This window comes from Mus musculus, chromosome 19 (genome assembly GCF_000001635.26).
Source record: "Mus musculus strain C57BL/6J chromosome 19, GRCm38.p6 C57BL/6J".
Lineage (NCBI taxonomy): Eukaryota > Metazoa > Chordata > Mammalia > Rodentia > Muridae > Mus > Mus musculus.
In genome coordinates, this window is record NC_000085.6 from 29,908,569 (window position 1) to 29,936,206 (window position 27,638).

At 42.0% G+C, this 27,638-nt stretch overlaps 1 protein-coding gene and 1 long non-coding RNA gene across 3 annotated transcripts in view; one reads left to right on the top strand and one right to left on the bottom strand.

Moving 5' to 3' along the window:
* Gm41832 overlaps positions 1-18,476 on the bottom strand; it is an 89,018-nt gene extending 70,542 nt beyond the window's left edge. Inside the window, exons 1-2 of the long non-coding RNA XR_877808.2 lie at positions 17,408-18,476; positions 11,182-11,234 (exon numbers count right to left, since the gene is read on the bottom strand). This is a non-coding gene — a long non-coding RNA (predicted gene, 41832). The remainder of the gene's footprint in view (positions 1-11,181; positions 11,235-17,407) is intronic.
* Il33 (interleukin 33) overlaps positions 16,545-27,638 on the top strand; it is a 35,606-nt gene continuing 24,512 nt past the window's right edge. For both annotated transcript variants that reach the window (NM_001360725.1, NM_133775.3), the window contains exon 1: positions 16,545-16,593. The gene's annotated coding sequence lies outside the window, so the exon portion shown is untranslated. The remainder of the gene's footprint in view (positions 16,594-27,638) is intronic.

Here is a 27,638-nt window from a genome sequence, read left to right on the forward strand (position 1 = left end):
GGTGCTATAAATTTCATCATGCACAACAAAAGAATTTAAAGCAAATGTTTGACTCTTATACAAATGGCCATAAGTGTCATAAAAGTGCTTATCTGGGGATAACCTGAAAATTAAGCATGACAGTTAAGAGAATGAAAGACACAGAACTGAAATTTTATGTGAGAAGTCAGCCTTTGAGAGTAGTTGCTAGAATTGTTCCAGTCACTCATCAAAAACTAACAGCTTCGTTGACATGAAATTTATGTGCACATAAACATGGCCATGTGAAGACTCACAGATAAGTCCTGAAAGCACACTCATACTTATGCAGCCACCGCCACCACCAATTATATATTTTCGTGATCTAGAATGAAACCCCACAGCATCTACAGTCACTCTTGTTCCTTCCTTTATCCCAGTCCATGCCGTGGTGACCACTCATCTGTTTCTGTCTCTTTAAGCATTTGAACATTCTGGGCCTTTGATATGAGTGGAAATAGACAGCACACTACTCATAAGTGGTCTTCTTAGTTTAGCATCCTTTTCTTAATGTAATGCTTTCTGGGTTATTCATGTTGTCATACATACCAGGACTTCACTCCTTTACATTGTCAAATAATAGTCTAGTCAATGGACTTTCAAATCACCCCTTCTTCCATTATGAGTGGTGTTACAAATACTCCCATATATATATTTTTGTGTTTAATTTTTTAATGGATATATGTTTTTACTTTTCTCCACTGTCTACTTAGGAATGCAGTTCCTGCTGTCTATGGGAGACTTGTTTAATCTTTTGGTGGACTTCCAGGATGATTTCCACAGTGGCTGCACTATGTAAATTTCTACCAGCTGTCAAAATGGTGAATCATTTGTAAACTCTCTGTGGAAGTATAAATGAGTATACTACGGAAAACAGAATGGGGGTTACTCAAAAAAAATTTAAAATAGAACCAAAATTTGAAATACAGCCATAGATGCCTGTAATCCCAGCATCCATGAGGCAGAGGCAGCAAGACCACTGCAAATTCAAGGGTAGCATTTTTGACACGTCACATTCTAAGGCACTGAAGGTTATATAATGAGAGTCTGTATGAAAACAAAGGTTTTGGTAGAAGATGGAGACCTGAGGTGGAGACCATACATGACTCTGGGTTAGACCAGAGGCACAAGGGAATTTCCACATCCGCAGCATCAGTGGAACCCGGGCAAGGGGGCAAAGGTGGAGCTGTGTCTGACCTGGAGGAAGTTCCACAGGCTGCAACTGCTCCAGCTGAATCGTGAGCTCAGGGTGGGGCTGGGATCTTACTCTGGGTAGGGCCCACAGGTTCATGCTGAGTGCCACAACTAGAAAAAGCTGCAGACACAGGAAGGAGGCTTGAGCTGACACAAGACAAGACTTGACCCTCAGAGGAAGTCTTGGGATAGAGCCCTTGACCATAAATATCAGTACTATAGAGGCAAAAGATACTACAACTCTACAATCATTTGGTTCTCTCCTGAATATCATAGATGCCACCACTGGAAAATGTGTCTTGAATTTAAAAGTCAAAGTAAAATATTTGAAAGTAAGAAACTTCAACCATCAAACTAACTCCAGATGTTCCTGTCCCCACAAAGAAACAAAAACAACATGAAAACCAAGATAGCATGTCTTCCTCAAAGATTTCTAACTCCATAGTAATAGCTCCTATGAGAGTGATTTAGAAGAATTCCCAGACAAAGAATTTAAAGGAATAATTAAAACCATGTTCAAGAAACTTAAGGAAGACATGATGTACTCCAAGAGAGCAAAACCAAGGCTGAATGACATAAGGGGGTTAGCATGCTATATGGAAAGTAATTCAGTAAACAAGTAGAATTGCTGAAGAAAATCAAAACTGAAATGATCATAGAAATGATCATGGTCATAGAAAGCTCAATGAGCCAAAAGAAAAGATCAGTGAATGGCTTCAACAACAGAATAGAGCATTGAAAGATAGAGTATTCAGGCTGGAGGACAAAGTAGAGGGATTCGATCATACAATAGAGACATCAGTCTACATCAGCATATGTTTATCTTTCATATATATATATACATATGAAAGATAGACATATGCAGAAAGAGAGAGACAGTGAGAGACACACAGAGGGAAAACATAGGAAAATGCTGAGAGACCATAAAAATAAAAAATCTTCAAATTATGGGCATAGAAGAAGAAGAAGATACCACAACAAAGGTAAGGAAATATTTTCAATAAAATCAAAGATGAAAACATTCCCAAACCTTGAGAAAGAATTGTCTAGCCAGGTACAAGCAGACTAGAAAATACTAAGTAGGACTAGAAAACAAACTCCCTATGACATAGTACATTTAAAATACTAAAAACACAGACTAAAGAGGAGAATATTAAAGCCACAAAAGAGAAAGGTCCAGTTACATTTGAAGGTAGGCCTACCAGAATCATGTCTGGTTATTCTACTGAAAGAACCATTGGAAACATTGGAAGCCAGAAGGGCCTGCAAAGATGAATTCTAAGATCTGAAAGAACACAACTGCCAACCCAGACACAACTGCCGTTCTCAGAAAACTATCTTTTTAAACTGCAGGAAAAATAATAGTGGCCATGGGGAAAATTGGCTAAAGGAATTTATGATCACTGACCCAGCTCTACAGAAGATGATGGGTGGAATCTGCTTCAGTCTAAGAGAAGGATAAAGAACTGAAGAGTCCCCAGGAACAACAATGGCAACAGGACAATGACAAGCAAAACACAAGACAACAGAAAGAGAAGTAATCAAAATGATTCTGTTTCAAAATTAATGAAAGAAAAACAAAAAATATTACAAGGAATTGATGAAACAAAGAGCTGGTGCTTAACAAAGAAGAAGAAAATTGACAACCCTTTGGCCAAATACACCAATAGTGGGAGAGAGAAAACCCGAATTAATAAAGTAAGAGCTTAAAATAAAAACACTACAACACACACCAATCAACAAAACCCAGAAATTCATGGTGGCATAACTTAAAAATGTACCTGAACAAATTGGGAAACTTAAAAGAAATGGATGAATTTCTACATGAATATGACATATTAAAATTAAATCAGGATGAAATAAAGCCTCTAAACAGATCTATAATCAGCATAAGACTGAAGCAATAATGAAAACCTCTTAACTTAGAAATCATCTGGACTAAACAGATTCACTACAAAACTCCTACCAGGACTTCAAACAACCACAAACACTACTGAAATTACTCCATGTGTTTGTTTGAATGAGTATTCAGGCATTAGAATACTTGATCCCTGTAATTTTAATTTTTTTAAACATCTATTTTTTAATGATGGTCGTTAGATGCTTTAACCTCCCTTTTAACCCACCACTCACCAGAGATAGTTGAACAAAAAGGATTGTGGGAAGGTAGAGGATGGGCAGATGGGCGGGGCTGGAATGGACCTGTTTAGTTCTTTGGAGCAACTCCTGTATGTGTTGTCTGGAAATCGGCAGCTCAGTTCACAGGTTAGCAGTGACAGCTTGATCCACTTCACTGAAGTCTAGTTCAGTAGAGGTGACTCATAGCAAACATGAGTCAGCAGTGGTGTCACTACCTAGCAGAGATAGCCAGGTCTCAGCCTCCGTACAAGTCAGCAGGAGGGATCTTGAGGACTGTCAGGGAAAGCTCTCAGCTTTGCCTCTCTCAGTGAAGAAGATCAGCGAAGATTCTAGATCAGCAAGCATGGCCCAGCGAGCTCTCTAAGCAAGCCGATCTCAGCCTCCTCTCTGTCCATTGTGTCCTCGTAGACTCTCTCCAAACATCATGTGTCCTCCATGTGCCTTGCCTCAGCACATGCATCAGTCTCAGCTGACATCACTCTGCCCATCATCTTGAGTCCTTGGAAGTGGCCATCTTGAGTCCTTGGAAGTGGCAAGAAACTATAGCATGCCACCAGAAGTGTTTTGGTGGCTTTCTCTCTATGGAATCCTGACAAATACAGCTCAACTATGCAATGTAAGGCAGACCAATACATGTGTGTCATTAGCAAAGAATCTCTCATCACATATTCTTTCATGTGCTTGCTTTAGCAGAACATCCTCTCTCCTGTGTCTGCTTCGGTGAAACACTCCTTCACATGTTTGCCTGAGCAAAACACAATGCAACCCACTTTCCAAAGAGTCCGTAAGTTTCCACTTCAGGTCCCAAGTTGACGGCACTTTGGGGGAAACTTAAGCTATTCGAGGTTCCTCATAGAAGCAGGAGGAAGGGGGATTGGATAGGGGATTGGGGGGAGGGGAACCAAGAAAGAGGATAACATTTGAAATGTAAATAAAGAAAATATTTCATAGAAAAAAGAATAAAAAAACAAAACAAAACAAAACAAAAAGTGGAAAGTACAAAATAAAAAAGAAAGAAAGATATGTGGTATTGTTGGAGCAAGTGTGCTGTGGGACAGAATGTAAAGTGTGTTGTTTTGAGAGTTTAAAGACTCAAACCATCTCTAGTTCCCTTCACTTTTTCCTGTTTGTGGTTCAAGATGTGAGCCCCCAGATTCCTATGCCCACAGCTGGCTTCCATGCTTCCCAAACATGCCATGCCTCTAAATCATTCAGGAATTGTAAGCCTAAATACACAATCTTCTATAAATTGCCTTTTCTTTACATTACAGCAATAGAAATGTGACTGATGCACCCCGTAAAACAGAAAAACCAAGGAAAGCTTCCAAATTCATCGTACGGAGTGAGTATGGCTTGTATACAAAACCCAGGTGAAAACATCACAGAAAACACTAAAAGTACAAACCAGCCTACCTGACGAACACAGCCAAATGCTCAATAAAATGCTCACAAATTGAATTCAACATCACATTAAAATATCATATATTGTGACTAAATGGGCTTTATTCCAGCAGTGCAGGGATGGTTCAACAAGTATAAATCAATAAAGGTAATTCATCACATTAATGGGATCAATGACAGAAATCACATTGTCATCTTAATACACACAAGCCCTTTGACAAAGGCTAAATAAACATTTCTCCGTGATTAACATCATAAAGAGGCTAAAGATGAAGAAAGCATGATTCAATATAATAAAGGCTGTATGTGACAAACCTATAGCCAGTATCACTCTAAGTGGAGAAAAACTCAAAGAATTCCCAGTAATATCAGGAACAAGACAAGACTGTCCACTCTTCTGACTTCTAGTCAATATTGTGCTTAAAGTCTTAGCTAGAGCAATAAGAGAATAGAAATATAAAAAAAGATATAAATAGAAGTTAAAATATCTCCATTTTCAGAATGTATTATTCTATATACAAGAGACCCTACAGATTCCATCAAAACCTTTTAGATTTGGCAAAGCCCTTTCAGCAAAGGTATAGGACACAAAATCATGCACACACACACACACACACACACACACACACACACAATCTGGGAATAAGGCTTATAGAAGAATAAAAGGCCTCTCCAATGAAAAGTTTGTGACACTGAAGAAAGAAGGAAGACACTAGTAGATGAAAAGACAACACATGCTCATCGGTTGGGAGAATTAATACTGTAAAAATGTCTATCCTACCAAAAGTAATCTATAGATCCAAAGCTATCTCACTCAAAATTCCAACACCATTCTTTACAGACCTGGGGAAAAGTTCTGCAGAGACACAAAAAGACTAAGAATAGCCAAAGCAATCCTGAAGAAAAAGAATTCTACAGGAGGCATGGCCATACCTGACTTCAAATTAGGCTACAGAGACACAGTAATCAAGGCAAAGCAGTAACAGCACAAAGGCAGATACACACATCAACAGGGATAGACTTGAGAACCCAGGTACGAGTCAACAAAACTACAGTTTTCTGAGTTTTGACAATGATGTCTAAATGCGCTTTAGAGACAAGACAGCACAGTGAATAAATGAATGGCACCTGGACAACTGGATTTCTAAATTCACAAAAATGAAACTAGATTCCTATTGGTCATGCTGCACAAAAGTCAGTGGTAAATGAACCAAGGACCTCAGCTTAGGACTTGGTACTCTGAAGGTGTTAGGGGGAAAAGTAGGGTATAGACTTTAACTCGCAGACCCGCCTAGGTAGGGACCTCCTGAACAAGGCTCTGATAGCATGGGAAATCAGACCAGCAATCAACAGATGAGGTCTCCCAAACCCAAAAAGTTCCTGTATAACAGATGAAACTAAAGTTGGAGGGAAGAAAGGAATGGGAGAAATTGTATGATTATATTATAATTTAAAAAATTATTAAGAGATGTTCTCAGTGTCCTTAGTCATTGGGGATTTAAATTAAAACTACTTTAAAATTCTATCTCACCCCAGTAGGAGTGGCCATCGTCAGGATTACAAATGCCAACAATAAGTATAAAGGAAATCTATTTACTGTTGGTGGGAATGTAAACTAGTCTAGCAACTTTGGAAATCAATCTGGCAGTTTCTCAAAAAACTAAACATAGAGCGGCCATATGATCCAGTGTGTGTGTGTGTGTGTGTGTGTGTGTGTGTGTGTGTGTGTGTAACATGGTCCCTATAGGCCCATGGGAAGTGGCACTACAAGGAGGTATGGTCTTGTTGGAGTAGGTGTGTCCTTGTTAGAAGTGTGTTACTAAAGGGTGGGAAGCTCAAGTCAGACCTAGTGGCTTACTGTCTCTTCCTGCTGTTTGTGAACTCTTAGCTCCTCCAGCACCATGTCTGACTGTGTGCCACCACGTTTCCCACCATGTTGATAATGGACTAAACCTCTAAACTGTAAGCCAGCCCCAATTAAATGTTTTCATTTATAGGAATTGCCATGGTCATGGTGCCTCTTCACAGCAATAAAACCTTAACCAAGACGCCTAACTGTACCACTCCTGGGCACACTCACTATGAACTTATATCCCACTGCAGAGAGACATGCCCATTTTGTTTACTGCTGCTCTGTTCAGAATAGCTAAGAAATGGAGTCAACTTCAAAGTCTATCAACATATGAATGACTAAGAGATCGGGGCCACATACACTCAATGGCATATCACTAGGCTGTAAAGAAAAACGAAACCATGAAATTTGCAGACAAATAGCTAGATCTGAAAAGGAAATAAGCCAAACGAGGCAAGGCAGGACCAGAGAGACAAAATCTGCATGTTCCCTCTCATTTGAAGATCCTAGGTTCAGTCTTCGGTTTTGCATGTTAAGTAGGTGGAAGCCAGGGAACTAGAAACGGATCCTCTGGTTGGGGAGAGGAATAGTTGGTCACAGATATAGTTATAGGCAGAAAAGCTTAAGTGGGAAAGGGTTTATGGATATGGGGAAAACAGGAGGTGGGAGAGAAGGCTTACCCACTACCCACAGGAACAACTATGTGAAAATCCATATAGAAACCTGCTATCTCACAACCCACTCAGACAAACAAAAACCCATAATCATAGCCAGTCCAAATTCCACCATGTGGTTGCTGGGAATTGAACTCAGGACCTCTGGAAGATCAGTCAGTGCTTTTAACTGCTAAGCCATCTTTCCAGCCCTCTTTGGCTCACATGGTGGCTCACAACCATCTGTAATAGAATCCAATGCCCTCTTCTGGTGTGTGTCTTAAGACAGCTAAAGTGTATTCATATAAATAAAGATAAATAAATAATTAAAACACTTAATAAAAGAAGAACTATGTGTCCTTAACACCATTTGGAACATCTTCTGGGTATATGCCCAGGAGAGGTATTGCTGGATCTTCCGGTAGTACTATGTCCAATTCTCTGAGGAACCGCCAGACTGATTTCCAGAGTGGCTGTACAAGCTTGCAATCCCACCAGCAATGGTAATAAAGACACATGCTCCACTATGTTTATAGCAGCCTTATTTATAATAGCCAGAAGCTGGAAAGAACCCAGATGTCCCTCAACAGAGGAACGAATACAGAAAATGTGGTACATTTACACAATGGAGTACTACTTAGCTATTAAAACCAATGAATTTATGAAATTCCTGGGCAAATGGATGTATCTGGAAGATATCATCCTGAGTGAGGTAACCCAATCATAAAAGAAGTCACTTGATATGCACTCACTGATAAGTGGATATTAGCCCAGAAACTTAGAATACCCAAGATACAAGTTGCAAAACACAAGAAAATAAAAAAAAAAAAAGGAAGACCAATGTGTGGATACTTCATTCCTCCTTAGAACAGGGAACAAAATACCCATGGAAGGAGTTACAGAGACAAAGTTTGGAGCTAAGGATGGGCCACCCAGAGACTACCCCACTCAGGGATCCATCCCATAATCAGCCACCAAACGCAGACACCATTGCACATGCCAGCAAGATTTTGCTGAAAGGACCCTGATATAGCTGTCTCTTATGAGGCTATGACAGTGCCTGGCAAATACAGAAGTGGATACTCACAGTCATCTATTGGATGGAACACAGGGCCCCCAATTGAGGAGCTAGAAAAAGTACCGAAGGAACTGAAGGGGTCTGAAACCCTATAGGTGGAACAACAATATGAACTAACCAGTACCCCCAGAGCTTGTGTCTCTAGCTGCATATGTAGCAGAAGATGGCCTAGTCGGCCATCATTGTGAAGAGAGGCCCCTTGGTCTTACAAACTTTATATGCTCCAGTACAGGGCCAAGAAGTGGGAGTGGGTGGGTTGGGGAGCAGGGCGGGGGGAGGATATAGAGAACTTTCGGGATAGCATTTGAAATGTAAATGAAGAAAATATCTAATAAAAAATTGAAAAAAAAGAAACTAATAAAAATAATTACTCAGAAAAAAAAAAGAACTATGAGGTTGGGAGGGGGATATGGATAGAGATGAGGGAAGAAATGGAAATATTTACGACCATTTTCACTGAAATGTGCATGAAACCCTCCAGAACAAAGGAAAACTTGAAATGCATAGGTGGCTTGGGGAACATTTCCTCCACCCCCGGAAATCAATAGGGAAAGAGGGTGGTCCGATTGTTCATTGGAGACAAATCCATTGCAGAGCCGAAGAATGCTCTTCTGTGTTAGGGGCAGGGATGACACAGCCTTCCCATCAGCAGCTGTCCGAGGTTAGGAGCAGTGTGCAGTCCCAGGAGAGGAAGAGGCTCATTGAGTCAATCCTGTGACAAGATGACTCAGAACTCTATGCCCACAGCATTTTCAGCATCTCACTCACACACCGGCACCTGACATGTGATGCCTGTTTCCTTCAGTCTCTTCCCTTAAGCTGCAATGTGAACACTGAACTTGGGCTGTGATGGCTAAGTGCTGAGGGACAGAAATGTACTGGTGTAGGCTATGAAACAATAAATGGATATTCCCTTTGGAAACTCAATTCAATTCACTTAGGCCAAACATGCTAAGCAGATGCAGATGATCAACTAACAAGCACAAGACGCAAGCAGTTATCTTTCTTTCTTATGTCCCATTTCTTATGGGTCAGCAACCTAACCTTTGCTGTCTTGAGCATCACAGATCGTTTGTTTGTTTGTTTGTTTGTTTGTTTGTTTGTTTCAATGTAAAGGTTTGCCAAACAGAGATTTCACTAATAATAGAACGGCTGGCAACTAGACTGCACTATCTTTTCAAGTCAGGTTCAGAAGTTCTTTGGAAAGCTCTTTGTTGTACACAGCCTAGTGAGCCACAGTGCTTGGACAGACACAGTTACAAGGCAAAACGGTTTAAGGGATGTTGTTCTGGAGAGAGGAAAAGGGGATAAAGGGAGGTAAGTGGTGTTTAAGGGATAGTCCAGTATTGCCAAGACCACACTCCATGGGAGAAAAGACTTGTGATGGACAAAATGCTCCTACAAATTCTAGGAATCTGAATATCTTCTTGGTACTACTTTAACATTATTTAAAGTGATATATTTTTTTAAATCACATTATCTCACTATTGCATACAGTCCTGTTTTCAGGAATCAGTTAAATACTAAATAAGTGTTTCTCACACTCTTGAACACAGTAACCAGTTGCATCAGGAGGTTTTTGTTTTTTTGTTTTTTTAGAATCACAGAATCCTCAGATTTCAATGTTCTTCCCCAGTGCAAAGCAGACATTAGAATAGACACAAATAGAAAAATCCATAGTTTAAACTATCTGTTGTATGTTGTTTGTGTTATTTTAAAGGATAGTGTACATCATATGTTTAGGCAGTGATATAAATAAACTGTAATTCCTGGAGAAAAAGAAAAGAAAAGAAAAGAAAAGAAAAGAAAAGAAAAGAAAAGAAAAGAAAAGAAAAGAAAAGAAAAGAAAGGATTCCATATGGTCCAACAATCCTGCTACTGGGCACACAGCACAGGAACAGGTCATCGTAACACAAAACTTAACAAATGGTAGCAAGCAACGTAGTGTCCATTAACGTAAGTGAATAAAAAAAGTAGTGTACTAGGCTGGAGAGATGGCTCAGTGGATAAGAACACTTGCTACTCCTGCAGAGGACCCCGGTTCAATTCCCAGAATCTGTATGGTAGATTATAGCCATCTGTAACTCCAGTTCCAGAGAATCTGATGTTCGCTTCTGACCTCCACGGGTGGTATACATTACATACATAATTTCTCTCTATAGGTAGCCCTGAGTGTTCTGGAAACCAGGCTGGCCTTGAACTCAGAGATCCACCTACCTCTGTCTTACATGTGCTGGGATTAAAGGTGTGTCCCACCACTGTCTGACTGATTTTTTTAAACTTTTTTTTTTTTTATCATTTCTTCTTCTTTCTTTTTTTTAATGGGACCTTGCTGTCTGTTTGTGGATAGCAAATATTTCTTGGCAGCAGCCTGGGTTGTTTGGGGATTTCCATGGGACCCCTTTGGCCAGCAACTCAACTGAATTGGATGTAACCCACTACAGTTACTGGAACCGGCTTACAGTTGGGAATTTGGTAGCAAGTGATATCCAGTTAGGACTATCCCTCCCTCCCTCATTATTTGGGGACGTCATTAAGATTGCCTTCATGTGTTTTAGGACGTTTCCACTGCACTGGGTTTCCATAGCACCCCTCAAATGCTCCTCAGTTCTAGCTGTCTCACCCCACAGTATCTCCTTCAATCCTCTCCCCCCCCTCCTCAAATGAAGGAAACACGCCTATACACATTCATGTAGAAAAAAAATCATTTAAAGGGCGAGAACATCCCTAGCTAGTTTAAAGTTATAGTTCAAGGAAAGATCTCCACAAGCGGTTGGGTTTCTATGGCTGTAATAAACCCCATGACCAAAGTCAACTTGGGGAGGAATGGGTTTATGTCGGCTTACAATTGAGGTCCATCAGCTGCAAGGAAGTCAGGGCAGGATCTCGAGGCAGGAACCTGGAGGCAGGAAGTGAAACAGACCTGAGAAAATTGCTGCTTATTGGTTTGTATTTTATGACTTGTTTAACTTGTTTTTGTTTGTTCGTTTGTTGTTATTGTTGTTTGCTTGTTTTGTTTTGCTGTTTTTTTTTTAAAATACATTTCAGAACCACCCGCCCAGGGGTGGTACTACCCACAGCCGGTTGGACCCTCCAACTGCAATCATTAATCAAGAGCTTGCCTCGCACACCTCTCTATAGTTCTGTCTTCTAGGGGTGTTTTCTCAATTGAGGTTCCAAGATGAACCTTGCTTATGTCACAGTAACAAAAACTAACCAGCAGGACACGGAGCCCTTGTTCCAAAGATTAAAATGGTGGACAGGGACAGCTTTGGGCACGCTCAGGCTTTGGTTTCGCTCTGGTGTAATAAATCTATGTCTAAGCATATAGGAGATACAGCTCTGCATAAGGGCAAGGGTCTCACTGCACTACCTCAAGATGAATTTAAAAAAGGGAAACCTAAGAATACACTCTATCAGAGAGAAACTTTGTACACAGATATAAAGTACCTGGATAAAAAAGACTTATCTTGCCCTCACTGAGAATCAGAAGGCAGGCGGGGTGCTAGTGGGGTATGCCTTTAGTTCCAGCACTCAGGAGGCAGAGTTCAAGGCCGGTCTGGTCTACAAATTGAGTTTCTGGACACCTAGAGCTGTTACACAGAGAAACCCTGTCTCAATACACACACAAAAAAAGACAAAAAAATCAGAAAACTGAATTGTATGCCCTCAGAGAGACATAACTAATGAATCATATATCCTTAGGGAGTACTTAGGCTACGGGCTGGATGGCTTCTGTGTGCTTCTCTATGCCCCGAGCTTTTTAACTCTGCTCTGGGTTCATAGAGCCTCACTTCCTAGGCTGCCCTTGTGGAAAGGCTCTTTCAGGCAAGGTGACAGTGTTTAGTAAGCTTTCATTGAATTATGGGTTGCAGAAGCAAACTGATGCTTACAGTAAGTTCTGTCTCTTGTACACAGAGTCAAGGGTAGTGACACATCTGTGGTTCTCTGGCTTAGCAATGAGTGTGGGATTCAAAGCCCATAAACACTTCTTCTTATCAAGGGACTCCAGCTGATGGGTAGTCACTCCTGGAACAGATCCGATGGGAGAAAAGTCAACGTGTTTCTTTGCACCTCTCTCCTTACCAGGCCTCAATAGGAAAGTGGTATTTTCCAGTTTTTAGGTGGAGATAATTGTGAGCCTTAGGAGACATACTCTTGGGGTTAACAGATTAAGGAGAAACGACTATGGCTCTCTCGAGTCACTTAGTACCTATTTAAAAATAGCACAACACGATGATAATACTATTTATTGCATTGTTGAAATGGAGTAAACCAGAGCTGGAGAGATGGCCCAGCACTTAAGAATAGCTGCTGCTCTAGCAAAGGACCCAGGTTCAGTTCCCAGTCACCTGCAACTCTCTTCCAGAGGATCGGATACCTGTTCTGATCTGCACACTGGTGCACATACATGAACCCTTGTTCACACACATGTATATAAAATATTTTGTTTAATTAAGAAGAAAATGAGGAAATTTTGCACACTCTATAAGGTACAATGGTTTACACTGTGGTGGGGCTCAGGAAATAAAGGGATGGGATTAGGGATTGCAGGCATTGTCAGTGCCTCTGTACGAGTGGGTGGGATGGGAAGCAATCCACATTCTGCATGTGCGTTTCCCAGAACATTCCTTAGGTGTGGGGCACAGTGGGACATCTTGATGGATTGGAAGGTTGGTGTTTCTTCTGCGAAACTCTAGGGTCTGGAAGCCTCCCAAAACGAAAGGACTTGAAGCAATGGTGTTTGTCTAACATCTGGAGGTTGGCACACATGGTAGTTTTGGTTTTATCTTAGGGTCTGATATGGTGGGATACCTTTTCAATCCCAGCAGGGATGACCTCTGTGAGTTCCAGGACAGACACTATCTCAAACAAAAAAAAAAAAAAAAAAAAAAAAAAAAAGTCTTAGAAAATGTTTGCGGTTCTGGGAAAGGTCTGAGACCTGCTAAGCCAAGCTAAACTTGTCAGATGCATGGAATCTCTTCTCTGGGCAGCGCTGTCTGGGTTCTAATGAATAGAGATAGGGATGTGGCCTCAAATATTTCCCAAATCAGGACAGAAAGATGGGAAAAGTGAAGAAGTGACTGATTTGTTTGATCTGGTTTGTATTTCTCAGTGGTGAAAATAAAGTATTCAAACACAACTAAAAACATGTTATGAAGACTGCTTACAGAGAAATGCTCATTTTTTTTCTGAGAGATTCAACTCAGAAAAGAGTACTAAATCGCAGCAAACCATGTTCACTCAGAGCCAAAGTGCATATGACCTTTGAGTTGAATATATCGATGCCTATAGACCTGAATGGTACACTTAATAAACCATTTCAGAATTTCATTTACAAAAGGAAATTCCATATGCAAAGAGAAATTAAGTCAACTGGCCTCCCACAGTTTAAAGTTAATTTTATAACATTAGGTTTTTGTTTAAGTTTTAACCTTTGCTTCATCTCTAAACCTGGATGGAAAATAAACTCTTCAAGCCTGTGGTTCTCAACCTGTGGGTCTCCACCCCATAGGGGTTGAACAACCCTTGCACAGGGGTCACCTAGGACCACTGGAAAGCACAGATATTTACGTTATGATTCACAACAGTAGCAAAATTGCATTTATGAAGTAGCAACAAAGATGATTTTATGGTTGGGGAGTCAACCATGACACAAGCAACTGTCATTTAAGGGTAGCAGCAATAAGAAGGTTGAGAAGATCTCCTTTAAGCAATTTAACTTTAAAAGATATAAAATCATATCCATGGGTATTGTTAAGTCTCATCTGTCTTTCCAAATATCTCTGCTTATGTCCTTATTAACCCCAACTCTGCTATATAGTGATTCAACCTGAACTTATTTCCTACAGTGTAAATCAAGATCCCAACCGCTGTTGGGGTGGGGTCCCCTAAGTGGGAACCTCCGCAGGCTATAGACAGCAGCACCACACTAGTCTCCTGCTGCCACTAATAGCTCCCATTTCAGAATCATTGTGGCTTATGGATTATCTTTGTGGGCACTAACATGGAGAACTAAGAGAGGGACAGTGAGCCATGTCCGTGACTCCCACAAGGCAAATGCTGGGCTCATCAGTGGCCTTGACCCCATTCACTTGGCAGACCACACTTCCTTTCCTAGTTATGTTCTTTGTCACAGCACAGAGTGAATGAGCAAAGAGGTTGGGAATGATGACGTCCCCAGATGGGTAACTGTCTGACGGTCAGGGGTTTTTTTCTACTCACTAGCGCATGATTCAGTAGGCTGAAGCCTGCCTGGTGAATAACGGTTACTGAGAGAACCCCGCCCAGGAGCCACTTCTATTCTCTCTATATCATTTCCACTGTTCATTGGTGGGCAAACTGGAGAAGATTTCACTAACCGTTTGCTTAAGTATTGAAGCAAGCCACAGTCATCCATCAGATGGAGCACAGGGTCCCCAATGAAGGAGCTAGAGAAAGGACCCAAGGAGCTGAAGGGGTTTGCAGCCCCATAGGAGGAACATCAATATGAACTAACCAGTACCCCCAGAGCTCCTTGGGACTAAACCACCAACCAAAGAAAACACACGAAGGGATTTGTGACTCTAGCTGCATATGTAGCAGAGAATGGCCTAGTCGGTCATCAATGGGAGGAGAGGCCCTTGGTCCTGTGAAGGTTCTATGCCCCAGTATAGGGGAATGCCAGGGCCAGGAATGGGAGTGGGTGGATTGGGGAGCAGGGAAAGGGGATAGGGGATTTTCAGAAGGGAAACTAGGAAAGAGGATAACATTTAAAATGTAAATAAAGAAAATATCTAATAAAAAAATAATCCATACTACTGAAAAAAAAAAGGATTGTCGCAAGCGCACTGACATTTTCATTTTAAAATTGAGTTATGGGACATGTAACTTACTCTTCCTACCACGTGGGGAGGGTAGTCACTCTGTGAATGGCCTCAATCTGTCTCTTAGCTTCTCCCCGCTCTGTTCTCTCAACCCAATCACATCTCGACAGGTATTCCTGTTCCTCTCTTAAGACATGCCGCCCTCCACTTGCCACCGTACAGTGCACATTCCCCCGAGTCCATCCAGTCTGGCTCTGGCTGCCTGTCTCTAGGGATCTGTTTCTGATGCTGCTTAGTGGCTAAGGGGAAGGAGCATTGGTCCTTTGGAAAGGGCAAGGAAGTTGGCTCTGTTTCAACTCCACATCAGTCTTGTTGCAATGAAGTTTCTATGCAAGAAGGCAAATGCTACTTATCCCTAGAAGCATGTCTTTATTATTTTTTTTTCTTCAAGCTACCTTGTTTGGTCTATGTGGGAACTACAGATTTTTATTGTCCTGGTGGTGACTTTACATCATATGAAGTACCTTAGTCTAGTTCTCCTAAAGGATTTTTGTTTCTTATTTCCTCATGTGGACTCTTCAAACCACTAGTGTTTCCTTTCCTTTATCATCATCAATCATTTAGTAGGTTAATTGTTCTGTGGTCAGAGTAGGGAGGCAGGTCAGCTATGTTGAGGTACATGGAGCTCTGAGAGTTTCTATCTGTAGATAAGCTCCCTATTTCTGATGTGCCACAGGGAACGATTTTATTATAAAAGAAATTGAAAGAAAAAAAAAGTGACATCTTCATGAAGGTTGCAAAATAAGCCAGGGGTGAAAGTGAAATAAAAAACCAGAAGACTGTCCATAAAGGAATGCTGAAGGTCAGGCTTGGGAGTTTAACTTACCATGAGCCCAACTGTGAAGGTGAGGGGCAGAGGAGCTGGGACATGACGATGGGGGAGGGCTGTATGTGAGCTAATTCTGCTATGAGTCTGGGAGGAAAGGGGCCACAAAATCCATCATTTGGAAGTTAAAATTTACAACCAAGACAGAGGAGGAGAACAGGTGCGCTGACCAGCCCTGTCAGGTGTCAACAGACGGCAGCCCCAGCCCTGGAGGCTAAGGCAAGAAGATCATGAATTAAGAGGCCAGCCTAGGCTACATAGCAAGACCTCATCCTTCACTACCACTCACCCCCAACACACATAAAAAATCAAGATATAAAGGAAAGGTAGAGGGGAGGCATAAATCAGTCTTAGATGTTTACAGAACGATAACAGTAACATTGGCAGGAATGCTATTAGCTTATTGCAAAGAAGTGAGAAAAGTTGGCCCCGATCCTGCCTCCCACAGCTCTCTTCCTAGACTGTTTGGTTCTCTGCCAAGTTCTGGGGAATAAAAAGCCCAAGGCGCTCTGCGAGGAAGAGGAACTGCAGCTGCAGAAGGGAGAAATCACGGCAGAATCATCGAGGTAAGACTGAGACCAAAACCGAGGGAAATGTCTAGTGGGTTTTGCAAAGAAAAAAAATCTTAGGACCTGTGGAGCACCCCTCCCTTCTTATTTCTGAGAAATAAATCACTAGGCTGGTTTGTTGTCATTGCTACTAACTCATGATGACATTTGCTTTCATCTGGGTGATGTTTAAAATTATTAATAAATTGCATGATGTAGACAGTGTTAGCCTTTAAATCTACACCGCCGTGAAACTTTACAAAGCAAGATGGTAATCTGACTTCCTCCGTTAATGCTCAGCAACTCTCTGCAAGTGGCTGTCAGTAAAAAAAGGGACACAGAAGAACTGAGTACAGAGCATTTCTGGAAAAAATAAGGAATCAACTGTCTAAATGGATAAAAAAAATTTTAAAACTCAATTGTGATTCTATTCACTTGAGAAACTTTGTTCTGAAGGCTGCTGGTCCTTTATGCTCCTGGCAATTTTTCTTCCTCATATTTTCCTCTCCTCTGTATGTCAGTGGTTCTCAACCTTCCTAATGCTGTGACTCTTCAATAGATCTTCATGCGCTGGTGACCCTAGACCAGAAAATTATTTCATTGCTACTTCATAACCGAAAGTTTTGCTACTGTTATGAGTGGTAATGTAAACATCTGAAATGCAGGATATCTGATATGCAGGATATCTGATATGCAGGATATCTGATATGCAGGATATCTGATATAAATCCCTGTGACTCCCAATGGGGTCTCCATCCACTGATTGAGACCCACTACTCTAACTGCATGCATGTGCTTCAGATATTTTAGTAAAGAACACAGCATGAAATACCTTATACTGTGGTCACGCAGGAGCCAGAGACTGCATCTGGCTGTCTGTCTTCCCAGTCTGCTTTCCACCTGTGTCTGCTTCCTCAAGTCATCCTTGCTTGCTACTGTGGTCCACCACTGGGTCCAGCATCCCGGAAAACTGTTTTTCACTTTTGTCTTTCAAATCCTTGTTGCTCCTCTTCTGATTTCCTCCCGGATGACACACAGCTCTGTGTTCCAAACATCTCAGCATCCTCTGGTTTCTCAGAGTTAGGGGCCCCTGAGCCTTGTCACACAGGAAGAGTATCCTTAAACAGTTAAGCATGCCTGCGTAGCTTGCACTGTTGCCCGCCCGCCTGGCTCAAGTTTCACGTTTTCTCCGTTCTTCTCTGAGAGGTTCTGGGATCTCCCATGCAACTGTGAGCAGCAGTAACTTCTGACTTCCTCTGGCACCTAGATGCTATTTCTTTGGATCACTGTTTACAGTGTGTACTTCACATTTACACAGAAAATAATTCCATGGTGAGCTTTAACTTTCATGTATGGGTCGAGAGAGGGTTGGGAGTAGATAAAAAGGTGACAGATTAGGACTGCTACCACGGGGTCTGCCAAGGGACACAGGAAAAGAACTTCGTGAGCAGCTTCTGGGAATGGGAGTATTGTTAATGCTCTATCCATAAATTAAATCACTGGAAGGAGACACCACAGAAACACAGTGCTGGGAGGGAATAAATATGTGCTCGGGAACGTTTATGCTAAGGGAGTCTGATCATGTGTTTTCTGTCTTGTGTTTTACATGAGTCTGACTTTGGCAAAAATCAATGCATTGTAACAGTTGACACGTTTGCAAACATTGTACGTACAAGGTTAGGGGACAGACTTCCCCCTTTGAGCCTCAATTTGCAGAAGGGACAGTTAGATACTGCAAGGTCAAATACGAACTCCTCAAATGGTAGAACTGTAATTCTGTGGAGCAATGAAAAATGATGGTTGGGTCAAAGGCTTCAGGGTCGTGGTAGGATCTCTTATCTCAGCGTTTCCTTGCCGTTTCTCAGGTGTCGATGTCTGGGTGCAAAAGAACTTTGTTGTTGTTGTTGTTGTTGTTGTTGTTTTATGGTGCTGTGACTCAAACCCAAGGCTTTGGACATACTAGATAAGCATGCTTCCACTGAACTGTCTCTCCAGGCTGCAACAGGCGCGTCTAAGGGAACAGTCCTTACAGGGCAGGCAGACCTCTGGATGAGAGGAGACCAAAGGGCATGGGGAGTTTGGAGAACATTTCCCTTGCTGCCGACTCCTGACAATACTACTTTTGCCACCAGTAGATTATACCCCTGATGGGTTGTTTTTCTTTTCATTTAGAGGAAACACATGATTTAGTGCAATAGACAAAAAAAAAAAAAAAAACCAAACCAAACAAACAAACAAACAAAAAAACAACACAGGTTTTAGTGGCAGCTTCAAATCCATTATCTAGCTATTATTTATCAGCTATGCAAATCTGTATCATACCCAGCATTCCTGAGCCTGATTTTTGCCCCCTCTTATATGAAATGTGACACAAAACTATCAAATAAACAATCATTAAAACCCTATTCAAGAGAAGGTCTGTGACTGACTCCACAAGTCGGAAGTGACTGTCGGAGGTTACGGTCAAATTCCATCTCTGACTGGCTACTGAACATGACATGTCCCTCTCCAGTGACCCTGTTCTTGCCACCCCCGTGACACAAATGTTACCGTCTCCGTTTGTGAGACCAAGAAAATGAGATTCAGAAAGGTTGTTCCTATCATAATAAGTGGTAAAGTTGATACATTTCGGGTCAGGGATTAAAATCCAAGGCTCAGTTTCGTTAAGAAACAACAGAAGACAAAGAAGCAAGCAAACTTCTATCCCAATGGCATTAATGTCTTTATGCCTCTCTGAGAAGAAACACTTTTGATTCAAACTTCCCGTCATTTTCAAATGCAAAATATTAGTGAGAAGACACTATACTCCTCCACTTCTTTGGCCAGGGCTGAACCCACTGTTACCTCAGTGAGAGATTCCCACCAGCTACTGCCTCTTCTCTGTTTCTCTCATGATTGCTGTTGCTATGAACAAGAAGGACCCACCCACAAACTTGGCTAGGTGCTTGACTGGTTATGTCTAACTCCCTTCCACTTTGAACACCTCATAAATCAAATGAATTTCTTTTTTTAAAAAAAAAATTCCTTAGCAGTTTGAGTCCATCTGAGAATGCAATAATAATAAAAAAAGAATTCATCAGAAGAATGCTCTGCTCATCAATTCCCGGAGTCCTAATAGAGACGTGACGTCTCGGGGAGGAGTTTAACCGACCTTCACTGCTCTGTAAGGCTATTCTGCTCGTCTCAACCGCTGTTAGCTTGCTGGCTTGTGAATGACAGATATTTACGAGATTATATTTAGTCAGGTTATGTTTTCCTTAGCTCACTTACCTGTGTGCATGCACTCATGGGTACCTGTGTGTGCCTGGGCATGTGCATAAGTGTGTTGGGGCAGAGGTCACAGGACAGCTCTGTAGAGTCTTTTCTCTCCTTCCACCTTTAACTGGGCTCCTTGGATTTGCACAGTAAATGCTTTAACCAGCTGAGCTTTCTTGACAGCTCCCTATCTCTTTCCCTAGTTAAAGAAAGTTTGGGGGTTTTTTGAGACAAGGCAGTGTAGCCCAGGCTAGCCTAGAACCCCTCAGGCTAGCCTTGAACTCATGACAATCCTCCAGCCTCTCAGCCTCCCAAATGCTAGTATAACAGGCAGGCTTGACAACCACACAGGGTTCTTCTCCCCCCACCCCTACCCCCACCCCCACCAATATGAGAAGATGAGCTTTTAGCTGCTTTTTTTTCTCTTGGAGCTTATCCCAACCAAACAGGGACTTCCTCAGCTGTGAATGTGTTAGTCCGGGTTTCTCCTTTCTGGGTTGTATCTTCTGTTATCTTCTATGCACCAACCATATTCAAAAATATTTTGTAGCTAGTGGTGGTGGAGCACGGCTATCATCAAAGCACTGGAGAGACAGAGGCAGGCAGGTCTCTGTGCGTTCTTCCCAGGTCTATGTAGAAAGCAAGTTCTAGGCCAGCCAGGACTCCATGAGAGCCTGCCTGCCTCAAAACAAAAGCAAATCCACTTTGAGGAAGGCACATATTTTTTTCTTCACTGACCTAAGAGCACGTTTTGTGAATACAAACATACCTGTCATTATGTAGTAGGCATTTAATATGATAAACTGGGTGCTTTTAATTTTTTTTTTTGTATTCTCTTCTCATATATTACATCCCAACCAGTTCCCCTCCATCCCTTTCTCCCAGTCTTTCCCCATCCGCACCTACCCTTTCCTCCAGATCCATTCCGTCTCCTCATCCCCTCAGAGAAGAGCGGGCTTCCCAGGGTCATCAATCAAACACTGCATAAAAAAAGCTCTAAGGCCAGGCACATACCATCCCATCAAGGCTGGACAAGGCAATCCAGTAGGACGAAAGGGGTCCCACAAGTAGGCGAAAGAGTCAGGGACAGTCCCTATTCCCACTGTGAGGATTTCCACAGGAATGTGGCCAAGCAACTCAGTCATAACATACATGCAGAGGACCTAGGTCAGACCCTTGCAGGTTCCCTGATTTCTGCAAGTTAAACTGGGTGCTCTTAACTGCAAGGCATACAAACAGCTTAAGAGAGTGTCACACTTAGGATGTGACATCAAGCTTGAGATCTGGACATTTGACTATTATCTCCTTCATTATATCAAGTGGAAGATGCCTCCTTGGTATCAGACCCATGAGAGCAGACTCGGAGTCAGAAGCATTAAAGCTATTGGTATTCTGATAACGACAGGGGGAATCTCTTTGGTGTGATCTTTGAGAAGAGGGGGACTTAACAGTCCTTTCCATTCAGTAGTTTCGAATGGAACTTGGTTCTCACAGTTACTATGTCAGGAAGACTCCGCCTGCTATCGGCCCCATTTAAAGAGCCAAGGCAGGGGGATTCAGCTAATGGCTGCTGCCACATATTAAGCTTGTCCCACAATGTTGGTGAATCTTCAGCCCTCTGAATAGTACTTCTGTTAACATGTAATATATAATCATTAGACAGCAGAATGAAATATCCAAGGTGTGGATTGATGCTTGGTTCGCTGAGCTCCACGGCTTGGAGCTCTCATTATCTCTGCATGGAAAGCCCCTCTGCCTGAACTTTCAAACTTCTCATCATCAGCTAATATTACTCAGTGCATGATGCTCTTACTAGTCTTACCTCTGAGAAGACCAGTGTTCAACAGGCTTTGTAACTTAATGTTTTTACTTCAGCCCAATTTCTAGTAACCCAAACTGAGACCACCAGGAATCCTATGCAAAAACAATAAAAACAGGAAGTAGGGGGGGAGGGCAGCTGGAGACGCTCTCATGAGGTGGAATGATTGGAAGCAAGAACCACCAGCCTTACAGCTGAACATCAGCATTGGGAGGGACTCTTGTTTTGGCCTTTGGTGTGCCTGCCAGCTGGCTTGGGAAGGTGTCATTGCGAAACACGGAGCTTTTAACTGCCTGCTCTACAGCCTGAGTGTTTCCGTCACCCTCCAATGTGGACATCACAAACACTTGAGAAAACCCCATAAAAGCGGCACTAGGAGTGACTGTAGCCTTTGTACAAGGGAGAGCTTTCCTGTGCCATATGGATATACTTAAATTAACTTTCTAACAAAGATGATATGAAGTAGTATTTTAATTGGAAAACATTTTGTAGCTGCTTTGTCTTCTGAATGCCACTGTGGACTTACAGTTTTACTATTGTTTTGGCTAAGTAACTTTAGTTAGCTATCCTTTTGAGTCAAATTGACACAGATGACAACTTGATCTGCTTAAGTCTTATTTATTATTATTATCATCATCATTATTATTTTGGTTTTTTAAGACAGGGCTTATTTGTGTAGCCTTGGCTGTTCTATAACTAGCTCTGTAGCCCAGGCTGGCCTCAGACTTACAGAGATCTGCCTGCCTCTGCCTACTGAGTGCTGGGATTAAAGGTGTGCACCACCAACACCTGGCTGGTTTTTTAAAGATATATTTAGTTTGAGCTCTGAGTGTCTGCCTGCCTGTGTATATGTGTGCTGTGTGTATGCCTTCTGCCAGTGGAGGCCTGAAGAGGGCACCAGTCCCTTGGAACTAGAGTCTAGGATGGATGTGACATGCCATGTAGTTGCTGTGAGTCAAACTCAGGTCCTCTCCAAGAGCAACCAGTGCTCTGAACCACTGAGCCACGTCTCCTGCCCTTAATGTTGGTTTTATTTACAGGCTTTCTTTTAACTTGGGAGTAATATTAGCTCTTGGAGGAGATAGGGGTCTGTTTAATAGCTTAGTGTATGAACTAAAGGGTCAACTGATGTTTTTAAATGTTAAAACATTGGCTGCATTGAGATGAATATGTGTGTGTATGAGTGTGTGTGTGTGTGTGTGTGTGTGTGTGTGTGTGTGTGTGTAAATACTGAAATTTTTTTTAAAATGGTAAAATGACTCTGCCACTCATCATAAAAAAGGATCCTGGGACCTGTGTGATGAACCCATGGGCGAAAGTTCCTCCCACACTCCTGACAACCTACCTCAACTGCTGGAACCCACATAAAGGGGTGGATGTGGTGGTTACAATCTGTAATCGTAGCAGTCCTAGAGCAAGATGGGAGACAGAGACAGGAGAGCCAGCCACAGGTTTGTTTATACAGCGCAGTAGTAGAAACAAGAAAGACCCTGCCTCAGAAACAAGGTGGGAAGAACTGACTCCCTAAACTGTCCTCTGACCTTCAAAAGTACACCATGGCACAGACAGACAATAGGAAGGAGAAGAAGAAGGAGAAGGAGAAGAAGAAAGAGAAGGAGAAAGAGAAGAAGAAAGAGGAGGAGGAGGAGGAGGAAGAGGAGAAGAAGGAGAAGAAACATTTTTAATAAAGTGTTTCTAATATTTTAAAAAATTCTTCTGTGCAATTATTTTAAAATAGCTTCTCCCCAGCCAGGTAGTGGTGGTGCACGCCTTTAATCCCAGCACTCGGGAGGCAGAGGCAGGCGGATTTCTGAGTTCGAGGCCAGCCTGGTCTACAGAGTTCCAGGACAGCCAGGGCTACACAGAGAAACCCTGTCTCAAAAAAACAAACAAACAAACAAACAAACAAACAAGCCTCTCCCCATCCCCAGAGGAAGTAAGTGTTGTATTTATTTCCCTTTTTTCTTTTATGGTTATATAAAAGTTGATTTTCAAAGTATTTTTTGGCTGAGAGGGAAGGTTGTGGCTATAAAACCCGGGCTGCCCTTGGACTCACGATCCTCCTGACTCAGTGCTGGGACTATAGACACCACTTTTTCTAGATCAAGATCTTGAAAACTGATTTTGGCATTTTCTGTTCATCTATAATTACTGATGCTTGATTTATATACCTGTGATATCCATAATCATTTTTATGTAAACATAGATATACTTTTTTTTTTTGCTAAATATGTCAATGTGGTGTTTTACTGTCTCATGAGAACAAAGTGATATCCCCTACCGTGTTGTGTGTGTGTGTGTGTGTGTGTGTGTGGTATATGTACTCCTGTGGGGTGAGTACATGCACGTGGGACCCAGGGGTGTCCAGCTCCACCACTCCATGACTAATCCCCTGACATGAGGTAAGCCATTCAACCTAGAGTCAGGCTGGCAGCCAACAAGCCCAAGGGAACCTCCCGACTCTGTTTCCCATGGCGATAAAGTTGCAGGCACGCATAGCCTCACCTGATATTTTATGTGGCTGCTGGGATTCAGGCTCAGGTCCTCATGAGTTTGCACAATGGGATTCTCCCCCTCTGAGCCCCATTTTCAGCTTTTTAAAAGACTTTACGTCCATACTTGAGAAAGAGGGCTGAAGCCGTTGAAAGTCACTCCCAGGACTCTGTCTTCGCCTAACAGACACCTCAGCCACCGCTTTAACATGGCTTGTGGTTCTTTATGGATTGGCAACTTTGTGTATAATCAGAAACTCACCCTATTCTAACAGGGAATAGGAATTTGGCTTTCCCATTCCCTAACTGATAGACCCCTTAATTTAAAATTTATTCTCAGGTTTCTTAATCCTTATTAACTAAATAACAATTCTTAAGGATTATCTTATTTCTTATTATTACTGCTAACCAAGAAAACTGTGAGTGTAGAATCCATGTATCCCTGCGTAGAATCCACTGATTCCCTTAGCAGCAGCAGCAGCAACAACAACAACAACAAAAGCTGGTATCTTATTAATTTGTAACAAATATACTGAATATGGCACAAAACTGAACAAACTGTATAGTTTTTAATGAACTGTCATGAACTACACATACCTATTTAATTATATAAACAAATCAGAAAACCACTGGACCCAAGAAACATTGGAATTCACCCCTCTAGTGAGCCATCTCAAAGGTAACATGATTCCTAAGGTCCTCTGTGCATAACGATGCTTCTGGCAATGGCAGAGAATATCAGTAGTCCCACGAGACTATAGTGCCACCATGACACAGGGGCCATCTTGCTTTGCATAGCCACACCCCGTAAGGGTCTCACAATGATGTATTTCTCAGCATGGGTCCCCATCGGCAAGCAATGCGTGACTGTGTTACATGTGGAGTTTTGGCTGACCAAGAATCTGTGTCCCGCCTCCTGCCTTTCCCTCAGGATCGTGTGTTTAGCATACATCTTTGTTGCTTGTCAGGGTAGCAGACTTTTTTTTTTTTTTTAAGATTTATTTATTATTATATCTAAGTACACCGTAGCTGTCTTCGGATGCACCAGAAGAGGGTGTCAGATCTCATTACGGATGGTTGTGAGTCACCATGTGGTTTCTGGGATTTGAACTCAGGACCTTCGGAAGAGCAGTCAGTGCTCTTAACCACTGAGCCATCACATCGCTGATTAGAACTCCCCTAAATACGCACCTCTACGTATCTATTACAGCTTGGATGGACATGTGTGCTATTCCCTGCTTAGAGTGTATGATGGGCTCGGAACCGTCCTTAGTGCCTTCTGGTGAACACTTTTGTGCCTTGGTATTGAGTCTCATACCTTCCAGGCAAACTTGTGGGACAAAGATGTCCTTTGTTGAGCTTTGGTGGGAAATGTCACATCGTTTTCCATAGAGGTCATAGAATTCAACCAGTCATGCAGGAAATTTCCAGATCCACCCTAAACTTGTCAGTGCTTCTGGAATTTTCTCTCTCTCTCATCGTAGACATCCTGATACCTTGTCTAGAAACTTGTTCTGCCAGTTTGATGAAATGTCATTCATTTGCATCTTTCTCCCCCTCTCCAGACTTGCGTTAAACACATTTTAGGAAAAAGTTTGGGAACAGAGGCCCTCCTCAGCCGTGTCCTAGTTACAAAGCAATGTTAGTTAATAGTCCTCACATCGCACTTGTGTTTCAGAGGGAAAAACAATGGATCCGAAGCACATTTGAAACATTCTGCTGCTAGGTGGGCTGTCATGGGGTTTTAATCCCAGCACTTGGGAGGTAGAGATAGGTGGGCTGAAAGTCAACCTGGGCTACATAGTGAGATTCTGTCATAATCCCTTGCTCAAATGCTCTGTTGTAGCAGTTTTTGTTTGTTTGGTTTTTTTGTTTGTTTGTCTGTTTGTTGTTTTAATCCCACAGTGGTTTCGGGGGGGGGGGGGCACAAAGAACAACGAATTTTTAGACTTTGAAGGTAGTTGCATTAAGGAAATTTAGTTAGGCTATTGTTGGGCCATTACAAATTAATTATAATATACCCCACTAATTTTCTTAGTTAACTTGCAAGCACTTTATTAAACAGTAGTTGACCTCTTCTCTGTGAAACAAACACACACATTTACATCAGAATAACATATAGATTTCTTTTATTTTGAGATAATGTCTCACTCTGTGATCCATACTGGCCTGGAACTCACTATGTAGCCCAGGCCAGCCTTGAACTTGTGGCAGTCCTCTTACCTCAGCCTCCTGAGTACTGAGGTTATAAGTGTGAACTAACCTGCCTGGCTTAAAAACATAGAAACTAGCATGCATGTATTCGTGCATGTATGCATGCATGTGTGTGTGTGTTTATAATTAAATGGTGTTGGTACATCTCCATGACTGCAATTTTGCTATTGTATCTATTGCTTTGAGCTTCCTTCTTTGGGTCTTAAATGTTAAAGTCTAGAATCTTCATCCCTCATTTCTACAAACACATGCTTCACTCTTTCAGAAACTCCCCTTGTTAGTCCTCAATGTTTTCTAAGGTTGCCTCTAAACTAAATGAAGTCTACAGTGTGTAGGGTCTATTGTGCACCAAGATCGGAGCTGGGCATACTGCCTCTAAATATAAACCTGTGGTATCTGGGAAAAAAACAAACTTCCTTTTAGTGTTTTATGTATCTGAGAAATTCAAACAAGCCTGCTCCTTTATGAGGGTAGTAATTTAAAGAGAGTGTACTTTACTTTGAGGCTCAACCCCCACAACGTACTGCAGTCTGGAAAAATCTCATGCTTCCCTTAAAAAATAAACAGCAAACCAGCTGATGAAATTCAGGCCTTGCCAGAAAAGTTATTCTAGCTATAATCAGGATCTGTGCACACTGCGGAAACCATCTAAAGCTTTGGTATCTAGGTACCCTTTCCAGGCTCGCATTAGCCAGCAAATTTTCATCCTCAGTTAAGCAATCTATCTTGACAGAATTGCTGCCAGTTGTAGTCCTTCTCAAACCTGGCAGAATATTAGGCAAGAACTAAAAATCACTTATCATGCATGCATATAATATTTTCTCCTCATGAATGAGCAGAGTGATACATTTTGAGGTCACCATCCCTTCTTCTTGGAAACTGTCTTCCTTTGTGGGTCTTCAGCATTTCAGACACATTTAAGCCACAGCGGTTCTAAAGGGAGCTGAAGTAAAACAAACTGGATTTCCCCTACCCCAGTTGAGTGACCTGATTGATTCAAAAGCCATGCTATGGGTTGGCACCTCTTCCCTTGTATATTTCTCAGCAAAGCCTTTGTATACACCGTGCTTTCTCCTACCTGTCCTCTGCTGCCTTCCACACGATGTTGTGCCGAATGTTCCGGGACTCAGCATGTGTCTACAACCTGCCCTTTCTACCCTCGTCCCTTCTTCCACACTATAAGGTAAAAAAATAAGACTCCGTTCCCTCCCACCATGCAACAGAGCGAGCAGATGGGCAGGGTCTTCCCAGAGAAAGGCTCGCTGTCTACGTAGTCAGTTATT